Source organism: Cyprinodon tularosa, unplaced genomic scaffold, assembly GCF_016077235.1.
Source record: "Cyprinodon tularosa strain WSP-4 unplaced genomic scaffold, ASM1607723v1 ctg210, whole genome shotgun sequence".
In the NCBI taxonomy this organism is placed as follows: Eukaryota; Metazoa; Chordata; class Actinopteri; order Cyprinodontiformes; family Cyprinodontidae; genus Cyprinodon; species Cyprinodon tularosa.
Genome location: NW_024038779.1, coordinates 3,098,315 through 3,118,416, shown reverse-complemented (window position 1 = coordinate 3,118,416; position 20,102 = coordinate 3,098,315). Strand labels below are relative to the sequence as shown.

General features: G+C 35.3%; 1 long non-coding RNA gene across 1 annotated transcript; it reads left to right on the top strand.

Moving 5' to 3' along the window:
• Positions 1-940: 940 nt before the first annotated feature.
• LOC119783824 lies at positions 941-4,773 on the top strand. Its single transcript, XR_005280864.1, has 2 exons — positions 941-1,310; positions 4,537-4,773. It is a non-coding gene; the product is annotated as an uncharacterized LOC119783824 (long non-coding RNA).
• Positions 4,774-20,102: the final 15,329 nt, after the last annotated feature.

The window sequence follows — 20,102 nt, the reverse complement described above, 5'->3', positions numbered from 1 at the left end:
CTCTCAAAGAATGGCCCAATCACCTGACTTGAATCCAATATGAAATCTATGGAAATAACTAAAGATCAGTTCATAGAAAAAGCCAATGAAACCTTCAAGATTTGAAGACTGTTGGTGTGGAAGAATGGGCTGAAGTCACACCTAAGCAACGCATGTGACTAATTTCTCCACGCAGAAGGTGTCTTGAAGCTGTCATTGCCAACAAAAGCTTTTGTACAAAGTATTAAATACATTCCAGTAAGTGTTTTCAGTACACTTTCCCTGATTTCACCTTGGTAAACATAACTTAAGCTCTGGACATTTATGGTTTGATTTCTTTGCATGTGTGAATTGCATGGATTGTTACCCACATGTGGTGAAAATAGGTTAATAATGCCTCTAGAAATATATGTACTGAGAGAAATGGTGGCATGTTTAATACTTATTTATCCCGTTGTATATGACAATTTTTGGATTGATTTATTTCATATCTTTTATTACATAAAAAAACAGGCAACGTGATCCACAGTCTGCACATGCAGTTTTTTTATTTCTGAACTTGACAGGATCTACTTTGCTTTTCATCAACTTTGTTTTTCACCAATTGTCTTTCTGCCTGAACAATCAAGCGGCTAAAATAAAACAGCTTCCGGCACCTCTAGAATGCACCGCAATGCATTCAATGGAATCACTCTGATTGTCTAGAATTGCAAGAATTACACATGGCGAGTCAAGATTTAAGAGTCAATATAGCTAATTGCAAACAACAGCCTATTCATTTAGCAGCCACAAGGCACAAAGAAAGACAAGACACTCTAGTAGCAACATAAAGTTGCGAATATAGATGTAGGCTTACAGTTTTCTCCTTAGCATATCTGTTACTATTTATTGATAATGCTAATTCTAATATGTAACAAAAATTGTTACCCTTTGGATTTTGCTTTTTTCAGGAAACATGCTCAATCTGGGATGGTCTGTCACTACTCCAAGAAGCTTGACAGGATTAAAAGGGTCATGTATCATCATTCCTTGCAAGTTTACCTACAGTAATTCCCAGCCAGGTGGCCTCCAAGTTTTATGGTACTTGTACCAGAGTAATGGCTATCCAGCTGTATTCAACCAAAAAGGAGGAAATATTTTGAACAGATATGATGGGAAAACAAGTTTAACAGGCTCTGTGTCAGAGGGGAATTGTAGCCTTAAAATAGAAAGGCTGGAGATGTATCACAATCAGGAACGACTTTACCCATGGATCGATGAGCACCCAATTACTTCCTACCATTCACAGGGACACTCATTTTTGGATAAAAGCACTGAGATTATGGTTTCCGGTAAGTATATACATATATAATTAGCAGTGATGGGCAGTAGCGCCGCTACATGTAGCGAAGCTATTAGTTTAACTACATTTTCCAGTAGCTTGACCGTAGCGTCGCTGCTTTATTTATCAAGTAACTTTCCTGTAGCGACGTTATTGTTTTGATCAAGTAGTGACGTAGCGTCCACAAACGCTACAAAATCCAGGGCAAAACTAAGAAATGAAACCAGGTTTTCTATTTCTAAACAACAATCAGCCACAAAACTACTGTAAATAGCAGTTTCAGCTGACGCTCTTATAAGTGGCGTAGTAGCACAGGCACACTCAGTAGGGTTAAACAAGCGCACCCTTTCCGAGGCTGTCGTTCTATTAGCTGGAAAGGTTGCTAGGCAACAATCCAACTGCAGTCTGAGAGCAAAACAAATCCGCAAGCAGAGCCTACGGGTTTGCGAGTGTAACAGAGCGCGGTTTGTGCGCGAAGAGAAGGAGGCAAGCGAGAGGAGAAAATATCTGTGCAAGAAGCATTAAATCTGAGAGAAGAAACAAAGATTTGAGAAAGAAGAGAAAATATTTGAGAGAGAGCGCATGTTTTGAGTGTGAGCATTATAAGTTTTGAGAGCAAGAAGATGAAATTCTTTTCTCTAATTGAAGTTATGTGCTCTTGCATTATGGCAGGATAATTCTCCCATATCTATGTGCCACTAAGATACTCTAATTAGAGAGCAGTAGTGAAACTTCGATATTGTATTTTCATGGCCTAGTTTACCTGACAGGATGTTTACATAAATCTGTTTTTAGGCTGGAGGAACAGCTCTACCGTATATAAAATAAATACATAAATAAATAAATGCTCAATAAATAAATAAATAAGCACTCAATTAATTGCCTCCAAAAATACAATGAATAAATATGTAGGTAGAAATTAAATTATATGGTGAGACATATATACAGGTGCTGGTCATAAAATTAGAATATCATGAAAAAGTAGATTGATTTCAGTAATTCCATTTAAAAAGTGAAACTTGTATATTATATTCATACATTACATACAAACTCATATATTTCAGATGTTTATTTTGTTTAATTTTGATGATTACAAATGACAACAAATGAAAATCTCAAATTCATCATATCAGAAAATTAGAATATTGTGAAAAGGTTCAAAATTGATGGCCCCCGGTACCACACTCTAATCAGCTAATTAACTCAAACCACCTGCAAAAGCCTTTAAATGGTCTTTCAGTCTAGTTCTATAGGCTACACAATCATGGGGAAGACTGCTGACTTGACAGTTGTCCAAAAGACGACCATCGACACCTTGCACAAGGAGGGCAAGACACAAAAGGTCATCGCTAAAGAGGCTGGCTGTTCACAGAGCTCAGTGTCCAAGCACATTAATAGAGAGGCGAAGGGAAGGAAAAGATGTGGTCGAAAAAAGTGTATAAGCAAGAGAGATAACCGCACCCTGGAGAGGATTGTGAAACAAAACCCATTCAAAAATGTGGGGGAGATTCACAAAGAGTGGACTGCAGCTGGAGTGAGTGCTTCAAGAACCACCACACACAGACGTATGAAAGACATGGGTTTCTGCTGTCGCATTCCTTGTGTCAAGCCACTCTTGAACCACAGACAGCGTCAGAAGCGTCTTGCCTGGGCTAAAGAGAAACAGGACTGGACTGCTGGTGAGTGGTCCAAAGTCATGTTCTCTGATGAAAGTAAATTTTTCATTTCCTTTGGAAATCAAGGTCCCAGAGTCTGGAGGAAAAGAAGAGAGGCACTTCATCCACGTTGCTTGAAGTCCAGTGTAAAGTTTCCACAGTCAGTGATGGTTTGGGGTGCCATGTCATCTGCTGGTGTTGGTCCATTGTGTTTTCTGAGGTCCAGGGTCAACGCAGCCACATACCAGGAAGTTTTAGAGCACTTCATGCTTCCTGCAGCTGACCAACTTTTTGGAGATGCAGATTTCATTTTCCAACAGGACTTGGCACCTGCACACAGTGCCAAAGCTACCAGTACCTGGTTGAAGGACCATGGTATCCCTGTTCTTAATTGGCCAGCAAACTCTCCTGACCTTAACCCCATAGAAAATCTATGGGGTATTGTGAAGAAGAAGATGCAATACACCAGACCCAACAATTCAGAAGAGCTAAAAGCCACTATTAGAGCAACCTGGGCTATCATAACACCTGAGCAGTGCCACAGACTGATCGACTCCATGCCACGCCGCATTGCTGCAGTAATACAGGCCAAAGGAGGCCCAACTAAATACTGAGTGCTGTACATGCTCATACTTTTCATGTTCATACTTTTCAGTTGGCCAACATTTCTATAAATCCTTTGTTTTTATTGGTCTTCAGTAATATTCTAATTTTCTGATATGATGAATTTGAGATTTTCATTTGTTGTCATTTGTAATCATCAAAATTAAACAAAATAAACATCTGAAATATATGAGTTTGTATGTAATGTATGAATATAATATACAAGTTTCACTTTTTAAATGGAATTACTGAAATCAATCTACTTTTTCATGATATTCTAATTTTATGACCAGCACCTGTATATATATATATATATATATATGTATCTCTTAATTAGCTTCTTTATTTTTTCACCTTCTTTTGTAAACAGTTTTGTTTGTTACTTGAATCAACTGTTTAATTGAGGTCTTTTGTAGGGTTTCGTTTTCCCTAGAGATGTCCAATGAATGCAAACTCATAGCCATGTCTCGGTGTGTAGAACACTACACAGTACCTTTAATTTGGTTCTAATAACAGCAGATTGTTTACTAGTTTGTCTACTAGTAATTACTTTAGTTTTTATTTTAATATGCTGATCATAAAGCAATGTTTACACTGTGTTATGTCATTGGCTGATCTTTAATACATATTTTAACCAGTGCATCAGACTCATTTTGAATTGACATTAGGTTGGTACAACGTTAAGTAGCTTCTGATGTAGTTAAGCTACTTTTAACACATTAGTGTAACTTAGCTTGCTATAATTCTTTAGGTGGTAGCTTTTGTGTAGTGAAGCTTAATTTATTGTTGAGTAACTGATAGCTTAGCTCACTACACTGGACAAGTAGCTTGCCCAACACTGATAATTAGATATATAATTGTCAAAAAAGAAAATAATCATTTATGCTAAATTCTGGGCCATTTTTCCCTTTCCTCTTTTTCTGGGATCTACCTACGTGTCATAATCGATTAACTTAAAATCTTTCTTTGACCTTATAGACCATGCACAAGCTCCACAACTGAGCATAATTGATCTCCCTAGGGTGGGGGAAAAAAGCAGAGTTGCCTGTATAGTGCAGCATACATGTTTTGCTGCACCCCCTGCCCTGTCTCTGGATGGGATACCTGGAACAGACCACATTTTCGACACCCCAGTGTCAGAAGGGATTTGGGAAAGAAAAATTGAAAGAACATGGACTGTTCAGGAAGACCACAGCAGGGTGGAGTGCACTGTGAGATATGCTGGTGGACAGAGTGCCAAAAGCGAGCTTCAAATACATGTCGAATATAAGTATAAATATAGATGTTGGTATTTAAATTCTGTTACTTTAAATATTCCTTAGAAGGTAAAATAAAATAAATAAAAAAAACTCTCAATTTGCTTTGTTAAATGTCCTAATGAAGAAATCAAAATGAATGAATCACCAGGAGAGTTGACAGAGGGTGTGGCAAAGAGTGTGATTTGTTCTGTGTCCTACAAGTGCAAAAAAAATAGACTGACAATTGAATGGAACTATTCAGACATGCAGAGTGAAGTAACAAACTACTAACAAGTTAGTTATAACTACATCCAAGTCCAATCTAACATTTATTGGATCTCGGGAAGACAACAGAAAACCTTTGACTTGTACTACACAGTTTGCCACTGGAGAAACCTCATACTCCACAGATCTCAGTGTAAAAAGTGAGTCTTAACACATAGCACACAATGTTCACCAGTGATGGGCAGTAGCGCCGCTACATGTAGCGAAGCTATTAGTTTAACTACATTTTCCAGTAGCTTGATCGTAGCGTCGCTGCTTTATTTATGAAGTAACTTTCCTGTAGTGACGTTATTGTTTTGATCAAGTAGCGATGTAGCGTCCACAAACGCTACAAAATCCAGGGCATAACTAAGAAATGAAACCAGGTTTTCTATTTTGAAACAACAATCAGCCACAAGCTACAGTAAATAGCAGTTTCAGCTGACGCTCTTATAAGGGGCGTAGTAGCACAGGCACACTCCGTAGGGTTAAACAAGCACACCCTTTCCCAGGCTGTCGTTCTATTGGCTGGAATGGTTGCTAGGCGACGATCCAACTGCAGTCCGAGAGAGCAAAAAAAAAAAAAAATCCGCAAGCAGAGCCTACGGGTTTGCGAGCGTATCTGAGACTCGTGCAGAGCGCGGATTGTGCGCGAAGAGAAGGAGGCAAGCGAAGCGAGAGGAGAAAATATCTGTGTAAGAAGCATTAAATCTGAGAGAAGAAACAAAGAGAGAAGAGAAAATATTTGAGAGAGAGCCCATGTTTTGAGTGTGAGCATTATAAGTTTTGAGTTCAAGAAGATGAAATTCTTTTCTCAAATTGAAATGATGTGCTCTTGCATTATGGCAGGATAATTCTCCCATTTGTGCCACTAAGATACTCTAATTAGAGAGCAGTAGTGAAACTTCCATATTGTATTTTCATGGCCTAGTTTACCTGACAGGATGTTTACATAAATCTGTTTTTAGGCTTTGCACAGACAAGATTTTTTTATTTATGGAGGAACAGCTCTACCGTATATAAAATAAATACATAAATAAATAAATGCTCAATAAATAAATAAATAAGCATTCAATTAATTGCCCCCAAAAATACAATGAATAAATATGTAGGTAGAAATAAAGGTATATGGTGAGACATAAATATATGTATCACTTAATTACCTTCTTTATTTTTTCACCTTTTTTGTAAACAGTTTTTATTTGTTCCTTGAATCGACTGTTTAATTGAGGTCTGAAGAAGTTTTCTCTAAGGGAGACCCTAAAGAAATAAGATGCCTTTTGTAGGGTTTTGTTTTCCCTAGAGATAACCATTGAATGCAAACTCATAGCCATGTCTCCATGTGTAGAACACTACACAGTACCTTTAATTTGGTTCTAATAACATCAGATTGTTTACTAGTTTGTCTATTAGTAATTACTTCAGTTTTTATTTTAATATGCTGATAATAAAGCAATGTTTACACTGTGTTATGTCATTGGCTGATCTTTAATAAATGTTTTAACCAGTGCATCAGACTCATTTTGAATTGACATTAGGTTGGTACAACGTTAAGTAGCTTCTGATGTAGTTAAGCTACTTTTAACACATTAGTGTAACTTAGCTTGCTATAATTCTTTAGGTGGTAGCTTTGGTGTAGTGAAGCTTAATTTGTTGCTGAGTAACTGATAGCTTAGCTCACTACACTGGACAAGTAGCTTGCCCAACACTGGTGTTCACTAATGTAATCAATTCAATTTATTCAGTTAAATCCAAGAGTCAACTAATATTGAATCATTTTCATTTCAATTTTAGTTTCATTTAATTGGGTTTTTTGGGGTTTTTTAATTCAAAATTATTTTCTTCTCCATTGTGATCAACGCTAAAAAGAAAAATCAGCTCCAACTTAAATTAATTTCTTCAATAATTTATAAATAACTGAATTTCGTGTGACTGAATTTATTAAAGTTTTTAACCTTATAGACTCAATAAATTGATTTGGATCAACTGGATTTCATTAGTTTACTTTATCAATTAAGCTAACTCTGTATTTTCTTTTGTATTTTCTTTTATGAAGAACTGTAGAGAACTATTTTTTTTTCTAAATACAGTATCCTTCAGTTTTAACATCTCTTGGAACTGTTCTATATAACATCTGAAAAGTACAAGTTTGCAACATAGTATTTGCTGTGTAAAAGATGACAGAATCAATATGAGGAGGGACCCCACAACATAATACACTGATCCTATCTAGAATGTTTTTAGACTTAATATTTAAATGTTGCCAGGTGATTTGACCTAAATAGATACTTTGATCCACTACCATTCACGAAATAAACCCATAATGTTGTGGTCGCACGCTGTATTGATATGTAATTGTTTTACTGAATATATATTCCTTATATCTGACAAAAACCTTTTCCTTGTCAAAATTACATACTTCACATCTAGAATAAAGATCCTGGATGTCTAGAAATTAATTTCAGATCTCTATATTCCTGTTGTTACTAGTGAGTATCTTCATTATTTTGATTATGGAGAAATGTATCACAGAAATCATAAATACATATTCAGTCAAGCTGATAAATGTCAAAATGGCCACTTAAAATATGTAAACATTTCTAGATATTTAATTTTTTTTCATACTACTATAAATCCATTTTTTTATTTTCCAAAATTTAGTTTCTGCTCCAAAAACATCATTGAGAAAATAAATTATTACAGTTTAGTCTAGGAGTGGGATTTTTATCAAGAAGAAACTTATTTTAGTGATCTACAAATGAAACAGAGAGGAGAGAACTTTTAATAAATGAAAAAATGGCCTGCCACTTCATATAAACTTAATCATTAATGAATGCAACAATATTTTCCTTAAACCATCTTGCCCTCCTTTGCAGCTGTAGCACTGTTTCTCTGTGTTTTATAAACATTCTCCTTTTTTTTCATTTCTTCATTAAAATCTTAAGTTCCAGTAGGGTGAATAAAGTACTTCCTGTTGCCTGTCGTCATGGTGATTTGTCAAATCGGGGCTCCACTGATAATGGCTCTTTGTTACGCATGTGTTCAATTCTGAATGGACCTACTTAGAGTTGATTGACTAAATTCATGGAAGCCATAGTCAAACCAAAAACTGAGTTCCCCACATTATGCTAGATCAATTTAGAGCTGTGGATTTGAATCTGAGTTTGTCAAACCTGCTGCATGAAATGGACCCCTGGTCAGAAATGACAATCGGTAAACTTTATAATCTATTTGCAAAACTTGGACTTATGGCTGACCATTCTTACAAAAACATTAGGGTGGAAACATCATACCATGGGGATTTTATTTTGCATTGACAGGGAAGCTGGTCAAATTTTATGAGAACATGGATGGAGCTAATTAAAGAAAACCTTTTTGAGGATGGAGTTTGATTACCTTATGGCTCAGTTATACATTTCAGCATAATATATATATATATATATATATATATATATATATATATATATATATATATATATATATATATATATATATATATATATATATATATATATATATATATATATATATATATATATATATATATATATATGAAATGCAGCCAGAAACAAAATTGTCTACACCAAAGCTTACAGATAAGTAAAAATAGTCCAGTCATATTTCTAGCTTAAATTTCATTGAGAATCAGTTGCATGACTTGAAAATTAGTTTTTGCTTTAGATTCTCACTAGATAATTTGAGCTTGAACCATTTTGAAAAGTAGAATTGTCAAACATTTCAGTGTTTAAACCAATAAGGCTAGTGAAGACTCAGATGAATTTTGGCTGCAAAATGTGACACTAGAAAACGCTGACCAGTAAACCATGCTTTGATATTCAGTTTAATAAGCTAGTCAAATTGGTAGTTTATGCTTATGTTTCAAATATAACCAAAAATGTCAGTTTAATCAAACTAAATCTTACATTTCATTCTTTCTTCTGTATCATTTCATATTATGGCTGCAAATGTGTATATCTATAAAGAAAACCTTCCCATTGCTGTAACATTTTACAATGAGTTAGACAAAATTTGACTAACCTCTATAGAACACCTTGGGAATTCATCCAGAACTAATGGGAAACCAACCATCACTTACTGGGGAACACACAACTTAGCCTCATAATATGCTACTGGAATACACCCTCCAATTTTAAAAACCAGACCTGACTGGGAAAAGCACTGCCCAGCCATATTACCCAGTACTTAGTGAGGAGCACACAGTAAAGCCTTATTGGGGGAATTATGTCTATTTTTAAGGAAATCAAACAATCAGGAACTAATTGGTAGTTGGAGTAGTAAATTATTACTAACCAGGAGAACACTTAGACTCTGTGTATACAAAGCCAAATTTTGTTTAGTACAGCTTTTCAAATAAATGAACATTTCCATTCAATAAAGAGACAAGCAGTGATCAAATGTAAACAGTGTGGGAGACAAAAACATGTTGCAAAAAATGCATTGATATGGAAGTTCAGAGCATAAATATATTTGGTGCAAATATGCTGTATCTTTGGTTTGGTGTTACCAGTGTGATATAGATTCTGTGACGTGAGTTAGAGATTTTTTCTTTTTGTTTGTTTTTAACAGTTCAGCTGCCTGATGGCAGTGGGGAAGAAACTGTTTCTGTATCTGCTGGACCTGCATCGAATGCTACGAAGCCTCTTCCTCAAGGACAGCAGAGAGAACAGTCTATGGTGGAGATGTTAGGGGTCATTGATGATGTTATGGGCTCGGGAAACAAAACGCTGGGATGAAATGTCTTTTATGGAGGAAAGAGGAGCTTTATTAACCTGTATTTACTGGAGGACAGAGGGCCAAGCTTTATTGGGGTTCAACAGGTTAGTTAGCAAAGAAACAGAGGAAATATTCTTTATGTAATTTCTGAATAAAACTTACAGCAGTGAGGTCAGAGCTTGTCATTGTCAGTGATTACTGATTTAATCAGATTATCTCTATTTTAATACTTTTTGATGAAAGACAATAGCATTTTTTTTATTTTTGAACTGCTGTCATCTTAACTATCTATTACTTCGTACCAAATCATTCTCTAAATATTTGTTTTGTTATTTTTTTTTGCAAACTCCATGTAGTTTAGCTCTGTACCAAGTACTTACTAATTAACCAGTCTTTACTTAAGCAGTACCTGACCATCCACCTGTTTTTGTGAACCCTGAAGTAAAGTGAAGCATCATACCAAGTACTAACTGATTAACTAATCATTACTTAAGCAGTATATGACAATTATCTACTGTTTTTGTGTACCCTGAAGTAAAGGGATGCATTATACCATGTACTAACTGATTATCTAATCATTACTTAAGCAGTATCAGACCATTACCTAATATTTTTGTGTATCTTGAAATAAAGTGAAGCATCATACCTTTTTGAACTCCTACTAATAAATTACGCATTCACTTAATCATTTAGGTGCAATTTCTATCATTTTATAGCAATGTAACGTCTCCAAAACATTGAAGATTGACAAAAACTACAGAAAAAAAAGGGGGGGTATTTATTCAAGAATCTACAGATAAAAAGCCAAATCCAAACACAAAGAAATATCCCTCTATTCTAAAGAATACATATATTTTACACATTGTGCTCTTTGCATATGTCATGGAGCAAGCGGACAAGTGGACCATTCTTATGTGACTTTGTCAGCCAGTGTGTCCATTCTATAGTCGCAAGGTGTGTTGAGTTCTCTGTTCTATTTCCACGCAGTCTCCAAACCAGGGATTTGTAGTTAAATCAGGTACTCTCAATGTTCTGTGTATTGTCACCTACAATATAGACTTAAACATTTACAAATGACCTGCTGTGATTAAATAGTGAACATATCCATTATCAGCCAAAGCAGTCATGTACACCCTCCACTGATCTGTGATGATAATGGACCCTTATCGGCGTATACCTGTAATTGGGATCAGGCAACGCTAGGATTGTTTTGTCACAAGCTTCAGGATGGGTCGTCTTCTTGTGTCTTTTATACCAAGGATGCCAAATACTCATTTCCCCTTCCTCCAGGTTCTTCCAAATCTTCCACGACAAACTGTTTAAAAGTAGAAAACATGTTAGAAAAAGAAAATTTCATTTTGTCAACAAAATAACACCACCTTTTACACTTACATTTAAAAGGAGACTGGAATCTAATATTTACATGTCTCCTGATTAGATTATTTTATTGGCTGTGTTATTGTCAGCTTTAATTTACAGGAATAATGCAATGACATTCATTCGTAAAATTTAGAAAAGGCCATACTATTTCATCTTTGGTTGACAATACCAAAGATGTTCTCACCTTTCTTGTGTGCTTTGGCTTTTAAATGAAGACAACATTGTCATATTCAAGAGATTTTTAACAACATAAAAATTCAAAAACTGAGAAATATTTACCAGACAAAATAGTAATATAGGGTTTCATATTTGTCTTAGCCCGACCAGAAATATTTTGGTTTCCCTTCTTTAACATTACATTGAATAAACATTAAATGAAACTTATAATGTTTAAATTTACATTATCCCCAAAGCAATCAGAAATGGTATTAGAAAAGTATTTCACTTGATTTTGGCACCACATTTTTATTTAATGATCATATCGTGTCTTATGAACTGTCAACATTACATTGCAATAGAAAAGATGCTTATGTTGTAAGGAGGATTATTGAATCATGGGGCATCGTGTGAAGAGCAAGCCGCTTCACATGCTTCCAACAGGAGCTATTCTGCCCAATAGAAGATCCCAGAAGGCCAGCAGGATAGTGGGGGACCCAGCTCACATCTCTCCTATCAGGTTGAAGGTTCAGATCCATCAAGACCAGAACCACCAGGCACCTGAACAGTTTTTCCTCCAAGTCTTAAATAAGGACATCTCCACCCTCCAACCACTTCTACAGTAACTTAAACTTTCCCGTTGTTTTAACTATCCTGTTGTTTTTAAATTGTCCTGTTGCCCTGGGATACCATGCACTCATAAAAATTTAACATTGACTTTATTTAAAATATTTTTGTCAACAGGTTCCACAATTTTTTTTATGTAAGTTAAAAACAAAATTGTTAAGGTAATCTAACTTTATGAACTTGTATTACGTTTACACAATGTGAATTGACCCAACTAGATACAATAGATTACAATTAACAAGAGATATTTAAGTTAATCCAATCTCATTTAGTTATGTTACATGGACATAATAATAATAAAAATATATTTACAGTCTACATATTTTACATTTGTCCTTTAACATGTAAAAAAGGTTTTACTTTATACTAATTAGTGTAACCCAAAAAAAATGATTTAAATGTATGTCTGTTATTTGCAACATACATACATTCTGTCTGAATATTATATTACTTTTAACCACACAAAGAATATTTAAATGCACTGAACCATTTGGTATAATGGCTATGGTTTAAAAGTTTCCAGAAAAACCTATGTGAAAATGAGTTCAATATTCAGCGTGTTATAGTTGACTAAAATTGATTCTGTGCCCGGTCAACACATTACACTAAGCAGAGCAGTCGACCGCCTCAAGATGGCACCCCTAAATCTCGTCAGCCTCTATAGACGAGTGCAGTCGATGCGGGATCTACTCTGCATATATGTCTATGGGTGTAGGTACCAGATCTGTTCGGGGTCCGGCACCTTCTTATGACGACATATGGCAACTCCCATCGAACAAACTGTATTGCACCATTTCTTATGGATCAAACCTCTTTTGGAGTTTCAACATATTATTACCCATATTTGGTATTATTTTACATTTCATTGGTGATCTAAAGTAGTTGAAAGTATTAAACAATCATTGTCAGTCTTGAAGGAAAGTGCTGTGTTCAAGACTGAGCTCTGCCATTCAACAAGGTGACAAAAAATTCTCAGCTTATTTTTATTCTTTTTATTAAGATCTGAGGGCAGGGGAGGATAAATTGGACATTTTAAAAATGGACTTCCTTAGAGATTTTAGACAATTAAAACAGTTATGCTTTTTGTAAAAAACTAATGGTTGTTGTTGACACAAAGTTAAAAGTAAATCCCTGCTGCAGTGTGTGCAAACCTGGTCAAGATCTACAGGAAACGTCTGATCTCTGTAATTGCAAACAAAGGTTTCTGAACCAAATATTAAGTTTCATTTTTCTGGTGTATCAAATACTTATTTCACACAATAAAATGGAAATTAATTATTTAAAAATCATACATTGTGTTTTTCTGGATTTTTGTTTTAGATTCCATTCCTCACAAGTGAAGAGTGCCTATGATAAAAATTACAGTCTTCTACAAGCTTTGCAAGTGGGAAAACCTGAAAAATCAACAGTGTATCAAATACTTGTTCTTCCCACTGTATACACTACTACTGCTTATAAAAATAATTAACATTTATATCAAATAAATGTTTTTGAAAATCACTTCTCAAAACTTCTGGATCTATCAACAGAAATGATAGCAGATGTCTCACTGTATTCTGAGTCACAACATATCAATGTTGAACACATTTAAGGTGGTGAAACGTATATCCGTGCAGGCTTCCATATCACTCAAGCTGGTCAATGAGGAAGGCTGACACATCTAGAGGATCTAATTGATGTTTTCTTCTGTAGAGTCCAATTCTTTGCAGGATTCTTCTCAATGTGTGCATGCTAATACTGATCTCATCCAGGGTGCAGCAGCATCAGTATCTCTCCATGTCCTAGACCGACAATAAAGCAAAACTTGATCAACTCCAATAAACTCGCCATTGTGCTGCTGAGGAGATGACATGCAGAGTGAAAACGTCTCACGATTACCTGGAGTAGTTATCATGTTCAACCAAACATTTACTTGGAGTGCCACCTTCAGAAACTGACAGACAAGAAATCGCAGTAAAGCGGTGTCCATCTGTTCAGCCATCCTCTCTCCACTTTCTTCAAAAACCCACTTGGAGCACAAAGTTCTTCATCTGAAATGAGTCTCGCGGTTACTACTGAATAAAGCATATAATTATCACGTTGATACAATATAATATTACATTTATATAATATAATTATCACGTTTACACAATAAAATTATCATGTTTATACAATATAATTATCAACTTTATACAATATATTTAGCAAAAATGTATTTTCTCACGTGACAGGATTATGCTTCCGTAAATTCCTCACCATCTGTCTGGATATCCTAACTCTCATTTTGCTGAATATATATATATATATATATATATATATATATATATATATATATATATATATATATATATATATATATATATATATATATATATATATATATATATATATATATATATATATATATATATAGTTATAATACTCCAAACCAGAACAAATTATTGCTAGAAAAAATAACCCTAAACTTCGAACACCTAAGATAACTTTATTTAACCAACAATGTTGTAATTGCTGGAGATCTTAACCTCTTCCAAGATGAATTTTATGATGAATCGCCTTCTAAACATAATTAGAGTTATCAAAACAAAATATTTAACAGTTTTTGTAATGAACAAAGTCTAGTAGACGTGTGGCGTCATCTTAATCCCAATTGTGAAGTTTTTTTTTCTTGAAACAGGCAAACATATTCCCAAAGTGGAGGAAGGCCTCAAACAAAAATGTAATAATCCAATAACAATTAAAGAACTTGATGCAGTGATTGGTCGTCTCTCTCTTAACAAAGTCCCCGGATCTGATGGTCTCACAGGAGACTTTTACAGACACTTTTGGACAGATTAAGGAGATCTGCTGCTACAAGGTTTTACTGAAATATTTGAAACCTGTGGGCTTTCACCAACAATGAGACATGGGGTCTGAACAAGGGCGCCACCAGGGGGTGGCCCAGGGTGGCCACGGCCACCCCACTGGCCCCCCGACTGGCCAGTGTAAATTGTAGTAGCATCGGTTTAGCGTTTCACCCCATTATGCACCCAGCATAGCAGCCGCTCTCCCTGTCCTTCTCGCACGCCGTAGTGCTCATGCTCTCCCTCTCCCCTACCTGATATTTGCTTGCGCATTCGCAAATGAGCTACTGGTACAGATTGCTCTTGTGCGCTCTGAGAACTACGGCTTAGCCCGTGCCCGCTTTAACGGTGAGAAAGCATATAAAACTAACAGTAAATAAATAAGTCAAATCATTTGTTTTTAAAAGAAAAGGGGGATATGTGAACTGTAACATTATACTGCTAAAGCAGCTTTTAGTGTGTTTTTGACATAGTTATGTAGCTAACTGGATGAGTTGGTGATTGTGGATTTCAGACATGAAGAGAAAGTCCACAGACATCTGTTCTGATTTTAAGAAGAGAATTACAGCAGAAGCAGAGAAAGAGATGACAGGGGAGAAACAGATAACCAGTGAGGAGGAGCAGGAGGAGGAGAAGAGAGAGGAGGAGAAGGAGGAGGATGGAGGAGGAGGAGGAGGAGAGAGAAAGAGGAGGAGGAGCAGAAGAGAGATGAGAAGAAGGAGGAGGAGGAGGAGGAGGAGGAGGAGAGAGATAAGGAGGATGGAAGAAGAGGAGAAAGAAATAGGAAGGAGGAGGAGAAGAAGAGAGAGGAGGAGGAGGAGGAGGAGAGAAACAGATCAAGCAGCATGATGAGGACACAGAGCAGCTTTAGTAAAGAACAGTGATGAGGAAAAGCATCAAACAGCAGCAGACCAGGGACAGTCAGCACCTTTGATGACAGAAACATGGCAGAACTCAGTGAAAGCAGGTGTTCCACCTGTTCCTGGACCGGTAGTAATTTTATGTTTTCAAAAAATGAATAAATGTACAACTTATTTCAAATAAAAAAAATAAAACACAACTATTGTTTGACTCAAAATGTTAACTGGTTTATGTCTGTGCACATTAGTAACATTAATAATCACACAATAAGCCAAAGGATATGAGTAGGTGTTTACTTAGATCTTTATGATAGTTTTCCACAGGCAGTTTTACCACAGCAGTAGAATAAAACCCTGAAATTATGTTTCTGTGTTCCACCCCAAGAATTTAAGAGCCCCCATTTGGCCACCCCTATGAAATATTTCTAGAGGCGCCCCTGTGTCTGAATTCCAAAACCTGGGAAAGATCCCAGAATCATAGATGACAGAAGACCCATTATACTAAGAAATTCAGACTTCAAACTTCTAACTTACATCTTCAAGTCTCGTCTCCAAACAGGGATTTTAGATCTAATTGCAGATACACAGTCAGGATTCTTAAAGGGAAGATCAATCCATAATAATAATAGATTGGTAATGGACATCATTGAATATAGAATAGAAGATGATGGTCCCCTTCTCTTTCTAGACTTCTACAAAGCGTTTGACTCCGTGGAGCATCCGTTTATTCTTTCGACTATTAAACACTTTGGATTCGGTGTCAAGTTTAGAGAATTTATCCGTGGACTGTATCGAGATATTAGCAGTTGTGTCCTACGGCGCAGTGGTACCACCCCAAGCTTCAAGGTTAATGTGGGTATTCCTCAGGGCTGCCCCATCTCACCATACCTGTTTATCTGAGCCAAAGAAATGCTAACTATCTATATTAAGAACTGTACTGATATTAAAAAACTTAATGTACTTGGCACAGACATAATCAGCCAACTAGCAGATGACAACAATATTCTTGAAAGATAGACACCAAATTTAAAAAAAACTACAGCTAAAGTCAAAAAAGTCTCCAAAGTCTCAGGGCTAACATTAAACCTAAAAAAGTGTGAAATGCTGGCTGTACATGAGACGCCACTGAAAAACATCTGTAATATCCCTAATGAACCTGAAATTAAATATCTGGGGATACACTTATCCAGAGACCAAAAACGAAGCCAACTTCTGAATGTAGAACTAAAATAGAAGAATACAAGTCACGACTAAACTTATGGCTACAGAGGGATTTATCAATCCCTATAGGTACGTACGAATCTACCTGGCTAAGACGGAATGCTTATCTAGATGTATCTACCCGGCCTAGTCCAATGCCATTTCAAACAGATTAATTAAATCTATTAACCAAATCAACTTAAATTTCATTTGGAGAAACAGACCACATATGAAGAAAAGTAGTACGGTTAAAGACAAACGGGGGAGGTCTCAAAGTTTTTGATTTTGACTGCCTAAATGGGACCATAAAAATAAATTGGTTAAAATCTTGGATCAAACACAGCAATTCCTTTTGGTTTTGTATTACAAGGACCTTGTTCAAGAAAGTTGGAGGATTGTAATTTCTTCTGAGAGCGGACTTTATTGTAGACAAATTGCCAATAACACTGTCAGTTTCACAAAGAAATCCTCTGGTACTGGAAAATGTTATATGTGCATAACTTCTCATCCCACACAACTGTTCTCTGGGACAACAGATATATTCTGCACCGCAATAAATCTCCATTCTTTGAAGACTTTTATGGGAGAAATATATGGTCCATAGCAGATTTAATGGATACCAACAGAGTTTTCTATAATTATGAACAGTTTTTCATTAAACATAATTTCAAACCTTTAGAGTCAGACTAATAAATTACATAGAGCACTACCCCAAGAATTTTTCTTTTTAACCAAAAATACTTTGGCATATTATCCAATTCTTCCACAATTAGCTGCTCTGTCAATTCAAAGGATTAATATTTTGGATAGAAAATGCACTAACCATTTTATTAGAGCTGTTTTAAGAATACCTTTACCCTTAAAGACAAAATAAAAATAACATCCTACAAAAATTTGATAAAAGCTAAATAACTAAACTAAGAACAATGTATCTAGCACTACCTATACCCCCAAAGGTGAAAGAAACACACTTCAAAATAACGAACAACATTTACCCCTCTAAAGAATTATTGAGACTTCGCTTTGGTATAGATGATGGTATAGATGAACACATGTACATTCTGTGAAAATTATATCGAAACTACAGACCGTGTGTTCTTCTCATGTTCAGTCGTGCAAACATTTTGGTGTGATTTGCATAGATGGATTAAACAACAGCTATCTTCATTCCCAACCTTTATTTCCAGAGTCGAAGTCACTTTTGGTCTAATATTGCAAAGTAAGGCTGATGAGCTCTGCACTAATACAATTATATGTCTAGCTAAAGTTTTCATTCATAAATGTAGAATTGCTAAATCATCTCACAATCTTGTTTTTTTTTTTATGAGTTTAAGCTATACTTAAAATCATTAAAGATTCTGAAAAGTCCTAAAGCACAAAAAATGTATGATATCCTAAAACCCCTCCCAACAGAAGTAAACAGCTAAACAAAGACTGAATTCTCCCCTCATGTTATACTTTTTTTATTATTTTATTTGATATCGTTGTTTTTATCTTATAATTATTCTTATAATTTTCTATTTGTTTATTTATTTGGTTTTATGTATCTGAATGTTTATGTTAATAACCCTCTATAGCAAGTCTACGTTATAGATCTATTTTATATTTGTATGAAGAGATGCTTCCCCTGGCTATATTTTCTGCTATATTAACCTGACTTGAAGAAACAAACTCTGTTGCTGCCACTTTTTCATTTATGCCTGTTTTGTGTGTATTTCATTGCTGATGTGGATATGCGCCACCAGGGGGCGCATGGAGGGGCTTTGTATGCAGAGTAGAGGTTAGTTTTCCAAGAAGAAGCGATCTCCAGAGAGAGCTGATGCAGGTGTCGGTCACAGGTCGGTCACAAAGTTTAAGTAAAGCAAGAAAGAAGAAAACCAAGAATAATTCCACTCTATTCTGGTACTCAGCCAACGAGGTATTAAGTCTGTTTATTTGTGGCAGTCGTCATATTTGTTAATTGTCTTTATTTTTTGTAAGCTAATTATTGTATTGTTTGTGCCTTTTAGTTTTCACGGTGTGGTTTATGAGTCTGAACAAGCAAGATTCAATAAATCCATCGGTAGAGAAAGCCACTTGTGCCTGTCGTACCTGGGGGGAATTACAAACTCTATGCAGCCACGTTTGTCTGTAAATTTCTATATTAAGAAAAAAAAATAATTGCACGTCCTGAATCTATTTCTAGAGGTATGGTAACTTTTAGAATATTATTAAAAAACAAAACAATAGAAGTCTGTTGTAACCTAATTTTGTGTTTAGCAAAAAAACTTTATTCATAAACAAAGAGTGCTGAGATCATCCCCAATCTTTAAAGTTTTTTTTTTTTTTTTTTACTGAATTCAATTTATATTTGAAATCTCTTAAATGTATCGAATCATACGAATACCTGACTGGAATACTGATGGGTTTGCCCACCAATGTTTATCAATACTAACATGAATCCCCTTGTTGCAATGTTAATAATTATTTCATTACTTTTTGGTTCCTTATCAATAATGCCTTGTACTTCCATTTTTGAAATCTGCCTCTACTATGCCTTCAACAGATTTGTAAATACTTTGTTTAAATAAAGTTCAAAAAGAAAAAATATATACAAATTCCTGAGATCATAAAGGATTATCGATTTGTCTACTACCACAGTCTAATTAAAGATATCAAAAGGAAGGGTGTGAGTCAGAGGGCCATCATGATCCAAATGTCAATTCTTTCTATATCTTTTGGAGGGATTCTTTGAGTTCCTGAAAAAATACAAACCCACATGATAAGTAACCTCTCTGAAATTAGAAAATTGGAGGAAAGCCTATCTGTAGTGTTACTTTATAAAAATTTTTTTTACCTGAGCATCTACATTTTCATAATCTTCAAGAATTGTGTAGGTCATTGTAGAAACTAGTTGGGACTATTACGTTGTCTACTTTTCAAAAATATATTTTTCAAACAAATAATTTCACCAGTTTTTAAAATGAAAATTAGGAACTGGTAATCTGCATCCGTTTTGGATTGAAATGCATAAGTAAGGACCAAAAATATTAAACTGGAGGTTTTATTGGAAAATTGTCGATCTGCTGAGCCTGATCAAATGTTGAAAAGCAGGAAAATGATGACAGTAAATTATATGCCAACAGTGGCTACAGTTTACTTGATGACTTCTTCTAAAATAAAGCAAAAAGAGAATGAAGCTGTGGGTATTTATGGTCTCCCTAATGAGGTACTCAGAAGCTCTAATTTGAGTATTATCTTTAATTCACCTGTCAAGGTTTGGT